The sequence below is a fragment of the Mustela putorius genome, unplaced genomic scaffold (genome assembly GCF_011764305.1).
Source record: "Mustela putorius furo isolate JIRA1106 unplaced genomic scaffold, ASM1176430v1.1 tig00003987_pilon_pilon_pilon, whole genome shotgun sequence".
NCBI classification, from domain to species: Eukaryota; Metazoa; Chordata; class Mammalia; order Carnivora; family Mustelidae; genus Mustela; species Mustela putorius.
In genome coordinates, this window is record NW_025422126.1 from 7,797,903 (window position 1) to 7,810,604 (window position 12,702).

The 12,702-nt window shown below is 41.2% G+C and overlaps 1 protein-coding gene across 4 annotated transcripts in view; it reads right to left on the reverse strand.

Annotated features, from left to right (window-relative positions):
- PAK1 (p21 (RAC1) activated kinase 1) overlaps positions 1 to 12,702 on the reverse strand; it is a 148,149-nt gene that overhangs the window by 81,731 nt on the left and 53,716 nt on the right. Inside the window, exon 1 of one of the 4 annotated variants that reach the window (XM_013050252.2) lies at positions 3,230 to 3,436. The exons of 2 other annotated variants lie outside the window; for them this stretch is intronic. The gene's annotated coding sequence lies outside the window, so the exon portion shown is untranslated. Of the gene's footprint in view, positions 1 to 3,229; positions 3,437 to 12,702 lie in introns of those variants that run through there. One more of the 4 variants, XM_013050251.2, reaches the window with a different exon arrangement.

The window sequence follows — 12,702 nt, forward strand, 5'->3', positions numbered from 1 at the left end:
TATGAGGTGTTAAATCCCTGTTTTACAGAGGCCAGTGGAAGTGAAATGTCTAGCCTAGCTCCATCTGGATTTTAAACATTGAATTTAAGAAAATAGAGGGGTGTGGAAAAGGAGGAAGAGAGTCGATGACTTATAGAGGAAACTCACCCAAGTGACCTAGAGCCAGGAGAAATTAACGGGGACCAAATCAGTTTCCCTTTCAAGGTAATGAGTGTTTGGCCATGGCACAGTGACCCACCACATGGAACTGCTTTTTTTTCATCTCAGTAATACCTTGAGTCCGGACCCACATGTGGACGAAAAATGTAAGAAAACTCTCTGTATACTATATGCATTCACAGGGTCAGAAGAGACCATGGCATAAGAGAACAGATACCACCTTTAGAGAAGACTTGAATTTAGGCACCAGCTCAGCCACTGACTTGCTGATTAAAGTTTCCCCTTGTGTTATCATAGCCCCTTGTGCTTCTATCACACATACATTAACACATGAGCTTACAGATGTCTATACTCCTTGATTCACAACAGAGGGTAGCAACTGAGTCCAGTTTCCATCTTTGTATCCCCAGCACCTGGCACCATAACTAACACAGAACAGGTGATCCAGAGAATGTGTGATGATGACAGATGTCATATTCAAAGCTCTTTGTATACATGTGCATTCCACATTACAATGTATACAGTGAGTGCCAGGAAAATAGCAACCTTGTCTTATCTCTGTCTCCCCTCTCATTCTCCCACTTTGAGAATGCTACTCAAGAAAAGTTAGTTGAATAGAAACAAAACAGTCCAAAAAGCCAGCCTTCAGAGGTAAAGAAATTAACCTATGTGGTCCTCTTTTCCAGACTGTAGTCTTTCCCACCACACCTACCTCTACCCAAATAATACCTATCTTGCCCAGTCCACCCTCTTCTTCAAAAAATCACTGTTCTTCTCCCCCAGGACCCCACCTTCTCTCCCTCTACCCCATCTCTACTATCCCCTCTTCTTTCATAGGCTCACAAGTCACCTCTTTTCCTCCAGGTAAGCAATGCCTCAAAGCTGCCATAGAGCTTTTGTTCTGTCACTTGTCACAAAAGACAGTCTGGGCCTCTGCCCAGCCCCACTGGACACCTTGCTCTTCTCCCACTCTAGTCTTCAAGCTCTCCACTTCTCATCTTGCTTACTCCCTACTGCCTACCGCTGCCTCCTCCCCTCTGCAAAGGAAGAGGGGGTCAAATCCTGGAAGAAAGATTGCTTATTAGCAGGCCCAAAGCAAGACACAGAGGAAGTAAGGAAAGAGACCGGCACTTGGGGAAGACAGAATTTGTAGATGAAAGCTAAACGTAAGGAAGTTAGGGAGGAAACACAGTGTTTGAACCTCACAAACACCACAACAAAGGTCCCTCGAACCTATTAATAATGAGAAAGCTTGACCAACAATTCTATTTCCTATATTTCTTTTTTAAGATTTTATTTGTAAGTAATCTCTACACCTAACACAGGGCTCAAACTTGCAACACCAAGATCACGAGTCCCAAGTTCCACCGACTGAGCCAGCCAGGCAACCCTTAACCAACAATTCTATAAGGAAAAGAGAAGAGGGGCACCGGGGTGGCTCAGTGGGTTAAAGCCTCTGCCTTCGGCTCCGGTCATGATCCCAAGGTCCTGGGATGGAGCCCCCGCATCGGACTGTCTGCTCGGCAGGGAGCCTGCTTCCTCCTCTCTCTCTCTGCCTGCCTCTCAGCCTACTTGTGATCTCTATCTGTCAAATAAATAAATAAAATCTTTAAAAAAAAAAAAAAAAAAAAAAGAGAGAAGAAAGCCTAACCAAGAAGAGAAGGACCCAAGAGAGGGAAGGAAAAACTAGCTATGGGGGGAAAGGATAAGAAAGGGAAGTATGAAAAGAGTAGGAAAAAGGAAGAAAGTGGAGGGTGGGAGAAAAGATGGGTAAGGGAAGAAGGAAAAATGAGCAGGAGTAGGAAGTAGAAAGAAAAATGGGGGGGGGCAGAGACAGAATCACAGAAAAACTCAGGGGAGGAAGGAGATCAAAATAATCAAGGTAGGTTAGTATCAGGCCTAACATGTTTCTTGGTCCCAGATGATCAAGGAAAGAATTGTAATAAGACATTACACAGCCCCCAAGGTCTGTCATTAACTAGGCTGAGTAAGGAGGGGGCGCCAATGAAGATAGTCTAGTTTAAAGATTTTATTTATTTATTTATTTGACAGAGAGAGATCACAAGTAGGCAGAGAGGCAGGCAGAGAGAGAAGAAGGGAAGCAGGCTTCCCACTGAGCAGAGAGCCTGATGTGGGGCTCGATCCCAGGACCCTGGGATCATGACTTGAGCCAAAGGCAGAGGCTTTAACCCACTGAGCCACCCAGGCACCCCAAGATAGCCTAGTTTAAAACAGTTTTGCACCCAGGTATCAAATAACTGGCCAGCTCAGAGGAAAACCATTAACATGCCTTGACCTGTTTCTTTCCAACCCCACCTCCCTAGACCCAACCTATCTATACTCAACACCAAAAGAATCAGCATTTTCAACCTCTGCCTTGTCCATTAAGCATCTGGGTCCTCAGCAGACCAGCAAGATGGCATCCAAAAGGCTGGCTGGAGAGGATACAAAGGTCTTCTTCTCAGATTCCCCTGCCTCTCACATTGTTGAGGGGGACATCTCTGCAGCTCATTCTAGGGCTTTAACCAGCTCACCTTTCCAAAACGCAGTTTACAGAAGGTCAAGCTCTTCACTACACAGATAAGGAAACTGAGGTGCACAGACGCTGCCTGAACCATACCTACCCTTCCTTAGGTCTCCAATGTCCTGGTTTACTCCACCTCTTAACAGGTCACTTATAATATAATGCCCCTCCCCAAAACCCAAGAGAAAACACCCCATGGTCCCAGCAGGCCTGCAGCTAAGCCAAACAGAGTGGAAAGCATCACAGTAACCACCAAGCACAACGGTGTTAGCAAAGGAGAACGGTTCCTGAGACACAGCAGTTCACCCCAAAACCAGCTTCTCCTTCACAACCTTCGCTAGCCAGAGCTCTGCTTCCAGGTGCTGGCCTAGGAGGCCAGCTCATCTGAGGGTTCAGCCCTCAGCCCCTTCTCTTGCTTAGGGTCTCTTTAAGGCAAGACCCTAAATCCGCCAGAATGCGAGGCACCACTCCCCGGAAGCCAACGGAGACCCCTCCCCCTCCCCAGCAGCGCCCAGCTAGGCGCGCCCCAGGGTGGGCCAGTATTACCTGGTGGGGGGAGCTGGCCCCGGCATCTCTGGCGACTGTTTTTGTCGCAGAGCCGCACCTCTCCTGCCCAGCTAGCCGCACAACGCGCTGGCTCCACCCGCGCCGCTCTACTCGTCTGGGGCCGGGCTCCCAGCAGCTCAGCCGCCCCAGCTCCCGCTCCCGGTGCAGCACGCTCCCGCCCTCGCAGGGCGCAGCAAAGGCGCAGCTTGGGGTTGGCGAAGCTGAAGGGGCGGAGGAAGAAGGGAGGGAAGGAGGTGGGAGGAAACCGCGCTTCTCCTTTCCCAGAAGCTCTGCGGGCGGGGAGACTACTACCTTCCCACCCTCTCAGCTATCCTCCACACCTAGGTTCCAGCAGAAGGTAATTTCTCACGGGGCCAGACTTTCCAGGGCCTGTCAGAGTCCTGGGTGAGCCCCAGAGTCAAGGAAGAGAACCAGACCCCCTCTATGCCTTAGTTTCTGCAGCTGTGTCTGGACTCCGGGGCAATTCTGGTCAAACCCAGGATTTGATCAGATTAGCCTTCTGGTAAAGAGATGTACGCACCCCTCTACCCCACCAACGAAGGTGTCTGATGTCCTAGGGAAGACTCAGGGTGGGCAGTTACATTGCTTCTAGGCAAAGAAAGCTCAGCAGCAGCTACCATTTACTAAGTGCTATTGTGTACCAGGTGCTTTACGAAATGTTATGTCTTTCTCACCACAACCTTATGAAGTAGGCTCTCTACCAAATCACATGTTAAAACTGAGGTCCAGGAAGAATGTGGTTTCATACGATAAGTATTTCTTAAGCACATACTGTGAATTAGGCATTGTAATGAGTCCAGAGCTGAACAACACATTACAGGACATTCACTAACCCAGGCCCAAACCCCCTAAATCCCACTAGTGCCCCCTCAACAATTTAACCAAAAAAACCACCTTCATACATATCCAAATGCTCCCTAAAAAATAATACTGCCCCCATCAACTTCCCCTCTACACCCTGTTATTGAGACATATGACAGGAGTCAGATTATGCAAGGTAACTTCCAGGTCAGAGCCAGGAGTTGGGGTTTTGTTTTAGGTTTTAATAATCAGAAGGCTTTGGAAGATTTTAAGCATAATGACAAGGCCTAATTTACATCTTTAACAGGATCGCTGACTGCTGAATGGAGAATAAAGGGGAGAATGGTGGAAAACGAGAAAACAAATTAGTAGATTCTTACGGAACTCCAGGCACAAGATAATGATTTAGACTAATTATTAGAAGATAAGCTAAAACAAAACAAGCATATTCTAAAGATACAGCTCAGAAGCAGCAGCAGCAGGAACTCAGTGAAAGACAGAATGTAATCTGTGAAGGAGAACAGTGACTTTCCCAAGACCACACAACTGGAAAATGGCCAAGTTGTCCCAACTTTGATCTGACTCCTAAATCTATGCTTTTATTTCTCTCTGCCATGTTAGTCATCTTTATATAAAATTGTCATACCCTGTCCCAGCTGCTAGAGAGAAATTTTTTGGCTTTTATCCATTTCCCCTGCCAGATATCCACACACCTCCATTCTATGTGCCCAAATCATTTAACTGCAGAAGGGTGTAGGGGAAGAACTCCAATGAGGATGGAAAGAACTCTTCTGTTAAGTATGTTTTGCCTTTTCCAGGCCCTGAGTACCCATGCTAGTCCAATTATAAGAAGTCCCAAATTTAGTGGAGGAAGGAGGGAGTTTCTCAAAGACATCCATATTCTAGAGAGACACGGTCAATAACACAGAGTTGGGACCAGCTGCACTATGAGAACTCAGCTTCAAAGTAGTTTTAGGATCTTCTTTTGACCCCACACCCTTCTCTCAACTTATACAGCATGGATGAAAGGCAGAAGCAGTCCTCTGCCTTGGACATTGTTTTTCAAAGTAATCATCAATAATCATAGTGTCTGATCTTAACCAACTTTCCACCCCATGCAGCATCCCCCACCCCTTAGAGATGGTTTTCCACATTCTGCTGAAATACACATAAAGACAGAGAGCTCACTTGGAAATAACACTGTTGGGCAATGCTTCCTAACATTCAGCCAGCCTCTCTGTAAACTTCCATCTGCCTTCTGGAGCGATCAGAAAACGTCCTTCAAGACAAATATTAAAGGCTTTAAGATATATGTTATGGTAATCTATCAAGCACCTGAACTTTTTCCTCTTCTCCAGGATAGATACTCCCAGTTCTATTAGTCACCTGGTCATTCACTAACTACTGAAGCATCTTGTATAAGCTACCAGGGACAGACACATCAGTGAACAAGACCATACCTTCAAGGAGTTTACAGTTTCAGTATGATGATTTTCAACTCTCCCTTTGTATCAAAATTACCTGGGAAACTTTAAAAATATATACTGAAGTTCTAGCACAGATTTTGATCCAGTTGGTCTGAAATATGTCATAGGAAAATATCTTTATGGATGTAACTAAAGCTACATAGATATCCATCTATATAAAGGACTAACATTACCTGACTTCAAGACCTATTATAAAGCTACAGTTAGCAAGGCAGTATGGTATTGGCAAAAGAAAAGACAAATAGGTCATTGAAACAGAATAGAGAGTCTGAAATAGACCTACACAAATATAGTCAACTGATCTTTGACAAAGAGCAAAGTAAATTCAATGAAGAAATAAGAGTCTTTTCAATAAATGGTGCCAGTCGGGGCACCTGGGTGGCTCAGTGTGTTAAAGCCTCTGCCTTTGGCTCAGGTCATGATCCCAGGGTCCTGGGATCGAGCCCCACATCGGGCTCTCTGCTTAGCGGGGAACCTGCTTCCTCCTCTCTCTCTCTGCCTGCCTCTCTGCCTACTTGTGATCTCTGTCTGTCAAATAAATCAATCAATAAATAATATTTAAAAAAATAAATAAATAAATGGTGCCAGAATAACTGCAAAAAAAAAAATTGGTCTGGACACAGACTTTTCACTTTACACAAAAATTAACTCAAGATGTATCACAGACATAAATGTAAACTAAAAAACTATAAAATGTATAGAAGCTAAAGTTTGATTATGACTTTTCAGATACAACAGCAAAATCATGACCCATAAAAAAACAAGTTGGTAAACTGAACTTTATTAAAATGTACAACTTCTGTTCTGCAAAAGATACCATTAAAAGAATGAAAAGACAAGTCATAGACTTGAGAAAATATTGGCAAAACACATATCTGATAAAGAACTTGTACCCAAATAACAGATGTTGGCAAGGATGCAGAAAAAGGAGAACCCTCTTACACTGCTGGTGAGAATGCAAACTGGTGAAGCCAGTCTGGAAAATGGTAGGGAGGTTCCTCAAAAAGTTAAAAATAGTATTACCCTCTGTCCCAGCAATTGTACTACTAGATTTTTAACCCAAAGGATTCAAAAATACAGATTTGAAGGGACAGATTCACGCCGATAATAGCAGCATTATCAACAATAGCCAAACTATGGTAAGAGCCCAAATGTCTATCAACTAATGAATGGATTAAGAAGATGTGGTTTGTATAACTCTGTGTGTACGTGTGTGTGCATGATGGACTGTTCCTCAACCATCAAAAAGAATGAAATCTTGCCCTTTGCAATGATGTGGATGGAGCTAGAGTATGTTATGCTTAGCAAATTAAGTTAGAGAAAGACATATACCATATGATTCCATTCATATGTGGAATTTAAGAAACAAAACAAATGAACTTATGGAAGGAAAAAAAAGCGGGGGGGGGGGAGACCCCAAAGACTCCTAACTATAGAGAACAACCTGAGGGTTGATAGAGGGAGATGGGTAGAGGAGGGGCTAAATGGGTGACGGGTTTTAAAGAGGGCACTTGTTATGATGAGCACTGGCTGTTATCTGTAAGAGATGAATCACTAAATTCTACTCCTGAAACCACTATTACACTATGTGTTAACTAACTAGAATTTAAATAAGAATTTGAAGCAAACAAACAAAAAAAGAACTTGTATCTAAAATGTACAAAGAACTCTTAAATCTCAACAGCAAGAAAACAAACAACCCAATCAAAAAATAGGTAAGAGATCTGAACAGACACCTCACCAAATAAAATATAGAGAATATGAAGAGATAATCAATACCATATGTTGTTAGGGACAATAATGAAGTACAACTACATACCTATAACATGGCTAAAATACAAAACACTGATAACACCAAATGTGAGTGAGTATATACAGCAACAAGAATTCTCATTCACTGTTGATGGGAATACAAAACAGTACAGCCGCTTTGGGAGACAGTTTAGCAATTTCTTATAAAGTCAAATATATGCTTACCAAATAATCCAGCAATTGCATTCCTAGGTATTTATCCAAGTGCACTGAAAATTTATGTCCACACAAAATCCTACCCATAAATATTTATTACGGCCTTATTTATAATTGCCAAAATATATAAACAACCAAAATATCCTTCAATGATAAATGAGTAAACAAATATCCATACAATGGCCAGTTATTCAGCAGTAAAAAGAAAAGAACCACCAAACCACAAAAAGACACAGAAAAAACCCTAAGTGAAAAAATACCAAGTAAAAAGCTAGTTTGAAAAGTATGATATTCTGGAAAATGCAAAACTATAGAAGCAGCAAAAATATCTGTGGTTGCAACAGGTTCAGAAGTAGGGTGGGGTAATGAAGAGGTGGAACAGAGGGCATTTTTAAGGCATTTAAAGGCAATGAAATTATTCCATGTAATACTATAATGGTGGATATATATCATTGTGTATTTGTTAAAACCCGCAGAACTGTACAACACAAGGAGTGAACCCTAATATAAACTATGGACTTCAGTTAGTAATATTGTCTCAATACTGGTTCATCAATTGTACCGCACTAATGCAAGATGTTGTTAATTGGCAAAATGCAAGGGGAGGATGAAATAGAGTGGGAGCTCAGTACTCTCTGGTCAATTTTTCTCTAAGCCTAAAACTGCTCTAAAAATAAAATGTATTAAAATAAAAAATAAAAGTATCAAGCAAAATAAAGGACATACAAGATAAGGTTCATTTTCTTTTTTACTAGATTCATTAGACACACAATTACTCCGTCAAATTGCTATAAAAGTTTCTATACACTCTCAATTTTTATGTTTACCTCATTGTAGATTGAGAACAATTCAGACTCTACTTTGCATAGTGGTGACCTGGGGCACCTTTTACTAAACCTGGTCATGTTTGCCATGACCCTCTTACTACCTGGTACCCTATGAGGAACATGACAATCTAAGTGCAGTCTGTCCCCCTCAGAACATAGTTGGACTATTGCCTTCTCTAACTCTGCTTACTTCCAGTAATTCAGTCTGAAGTTGCATTAGTTTCTAGCCACTGCAGTGTCTTTGGCTGGCATTGAGCTTAGGCAGCCCAAATGACCATTTTTGTAAGAATAGCATCATGTGAGGTCTCCTCCAGCCTGCTCATATGTTGCCATTTCTTTGAAACTTAAAATGTAGAACTTCTCTGTCATCCTCCTTAAATTTCATCTTGCTGGCTTCAACCCATTTTTGCAAGCTCTTCTGCTCACTCTCTCTCTGCCATCTAGTATAGTTTTCCCTTCCAGTCTGTATCGCCTACAAATCCAATAAGTATGCTATCTCTTTAAAAAATTATCAAACATCTACCATGTACACTTGCCCACATTAGGCTTCAGGGATTAAAGACAACCTAGAAATGGTCTGTCTCCACTAAAATCACCACTAACAATGGAAGCTAACATGTATAAAACTAAAAGTCCCACACTAGAGAATTGAATAAACAAAATAAAGAAGGTAGAAGAAACAATAAAACATTAACATACAATATAAGGCAGGACCACTGTTGTCTTCAACAGGAAAGATCAAGTTTGGGCATCGTCTATTCTCGATTTCAGTTTTCTCAAAACCAGATGCTGATTTGGTTATAGAAAGTTGACTAGCTGTCTCAGTCCTAGAGAGCCCCTTTCAATGGTGGGTGCTACTACAGGAAGCCTGGCTAACCTCGGCTCCCTCTGATAAAACACAAGACTCATGAAAATGAGGCATACAGGTGAGAAGCCAGCATTCTATTTATTACTAAGGGCTAAAAATCAAGGAAGATTTATTACTGAGGGCTAATAACCAATCCAATTTATAGTCAAAGAAGAAACTATTAGCTAAAGAAATGAAAAAGCAAAAGCAAATGAGGGAGAAGGGACTTCAGAGAAAAAAAAAAACGTATATTCAGGGGTGCCTGGGTGGCTCAGTCAGTTAAGTGTCTGCCTTCGGCTCAGGTCATGATTCCAGGTCCTGGGATCAAGCCCCACATCAAGCTCCCTGCTCAGTGGGGAGCCTGCTTCTCCCTCTGCCTGCTGCTCTGCCTACTTGTGCTCTCTCTCTCTCTTTCTCAAATAAATAAATAAAATCTTCTTTAAAAAACTTGTCTATCCAAAGAAAGAAATTAAATCTTAGAGATATAAAGTAACTTGCCCAACTTTACACAAGTTAGCAGTTAACTTGTTTTAAGTACAATTACTCCTTGCATTTATATAGTATATTACAAAATAATAATTCACAAATTATCCTTCTAAGCCATGGGCCCTGACCAGTGATGTTTTGTCTGTATAGTCACCTTAGACCTGACCAGGCCCTTTTAGATTACTTACCTGGTTTATACAGGCATAAGAGTTTGCAACCCCTGGTAACACTATACAAAGACTAAGAATACAAAGGCTAAGACATTCTAGCTTTCAACTTAATGGCTTAAATATAGTAATTACAGTGCCCATAGGATTTGAAAAAGATTGTTTTTATTTTATTATTTTGCAACTGCAAATAATTCTTAAGAATAATACATTTTGTGAGAATTACAATTTTCCCCTATTGCCAGTTAAATGTAAGAGGAAGTCAATCAATAATGATGACTTTGCATATAAAGTGGTCATCTAACACACCATTCTTTCTTGTAATCAAATGGCAGGGCCAGTTGCCTATTAATGACTATGAAATGAGGTGAAGTATAAAAGAAATAAATAACAATAGCTTACAAAAGTACTGCAAGAAACGACAAAAGCAATGGAGGGATGGAAATGGAGAAGGGGGCAAAACCTATTCAGCAGCAGTTGTAAAGCAAATAAATCAAAATGTATTTGAAGTTTCAAACAAGGCCAAAAAAAAAAAAAAAGTAAAGAGAAGGGAGACATTAATCACATCTGCAGAGATGGGGGAAGTTTTGTAGAGAAGGCAGTATTTGGGCTGGGTATTGAAGAAGTAGAATTTTTATACACAGAGGTATTGAGACTGAAGATAAGGGGGGTAGGGAATTCCCTTAAGAGACTCACAAAAACAAAAGATCACAAAAATCACAAAGGAGGAAAAAGGATGCACTCTGTGTAGCAAAGAGTAAACAGTCTAGTCATTCAAGGAAACAGCAAATAATCTCATCATTCATTCACTATTTACTGAATATGTTCTACATGCCAGACACAGTGCTAGTCAAGAAGGATGCAAACATGCAGAAACTTACTTCTTACTTTCAAGAAGCAAAGCATTTTTTAAAAAAGAAGAGGAAGCAGCAGCAGCAGCAGCAACACATTTTTAAATCCAACAGAAAACACTTTACAGACACTGACAGACTTCATAGGTCCAAAATTTGTTCCTTCTTCAGTTGCCCCCCTCTCAGTAAATGGCAATTCAACTCTTTCAGTTACTTAGCCAAAAATTTGAATCATCTTTGACTCTACGTTTTCTATCACCTCTACATTTATTTTTTTTTAAAGATTTTATTTATTTATTTGACAGAGAGAGATTACAAGTAGGCAGAGAGGCAGGCAGAGAGAGAGAGAAGGAAGCAGGCTCCCTGCTGAGCAGAGAGCCCGATGTGGGACTCGATCCCAGGACCCTGAGATCATGACCTGAGCCGAAGGCAGCGGCTTAACCCACTGAGCCACCCAGGCGCCCCTCACCTCTACATTTAGTCCAACACAAAGCACAACACACAGATGACCCAGTTCAATGAGGAAATGATTGCCATTACTTCTGATCATTAGACGCTAGAACGGGTATCACCGCCACTTCTGACAGGGCAAGAATTCAACCTCAGTTGAGAGCCACGAGCATCAGTACCACTTTAGGGCCAGAGACTCAAACATGCAGGCTGCCTCTGCTACTGCCTCTGCCACCAAAAGCAGAAAGGTAGCTCCCCATTACTTTCTCTTTCATGTCACTAAGTCCTAAATCCAAGTGGTGTTGGTGAACACTACATCACTGCCTGTGTTCCAGAATCAGGGCAGTATGAGAAACAACTATCTAAGATACATTTTTGTCTCCTTTAGGGGATAGCATCTTTGCCCCCCAAAAGACTCATAAATTGGAGAACACAAAATGCTTTATAGTAAAAACAAATGAAACCTATTTATTTCAGCTATCTGTTGCTTGTACTTTTTTCCCATATATAAATTATTTTTTAAAAATATAGCCTATCATCACCAATCATGAAGGAAATGCAAATCAAAATTATAATGAGATATCACCTCACAACTGTTAGAATGACTGTTATCAGAAAGACAAAAAAAAAAAATAAGTGTTGCTGGGGATATAGAAAAGAGGGAACACTTATGTACTGCTGATAGGCATGTAAGTTGGTATAGCCACTATGGAAAATGACCATTCTTCAAAAAACTGAATATGGAACTACTATATAATCGAGCAATTCCACTTCTGGTATTTATTTGAAGAAAGTAAAAACATTTATTTGAAAAAATATGTGCCCTCCCCCATATTCAATGAAGCATTATTTACAATAGTCTAAGATATGGAAACAATCTAAGGGTCCACTGATAAATGAATGGGTAAAGAAAATGTGATGTATACACACAACAGAATACTATTTAGCCATTAAAAAAGTATGAAACTTTGCCTTTTGCAACAACACAGATGAACGTCAAGGTCACTATGCTAAGTGGAATGTCAGACAGAGAAAGACAAATACATATGATCTCATTTATATGTGGAATCTTTTAAAAAAGAGAGAGAGAAGAAGAAAAAGAAGCAGCTCATAGATACATAGAACAGATTGGTGGTTGCCAGGTTGGGGATTGGGGGTAATTGGTGATACAGATAAAGGGAGTCAAAAGGCACAAACTTCCATCTATAAAATAAATCAGTCCTGGGGATATAATGTAAAATGTGCTGGTTATAGTTAATAATAGTGTATTGCATATCTGAAAGTTGCCAAGAGAGTAAATCTTAAAAGTCCTCACGGCAAGAAAAAAAAGAAAAGAAAAGTGGTGTTTTTGTTTTTGTTTTTTTAAAGATTTATTTATATGACAGACAGAGATCACATGTAGGCAGAGAGGCAGGCAGAGAGAGAGGAGGAAGCAGGCTCCCCGCTGAGCAGAGAGCCTGATGTGGGGCTCGATCCCAGGACCCTGAGATCATGACCTGAGCTGAAGGCAGAGGCTTTCACCCACTGAGCCACCCAGTCACCCCAGGAAAAAAAATGTTTTAAGTACG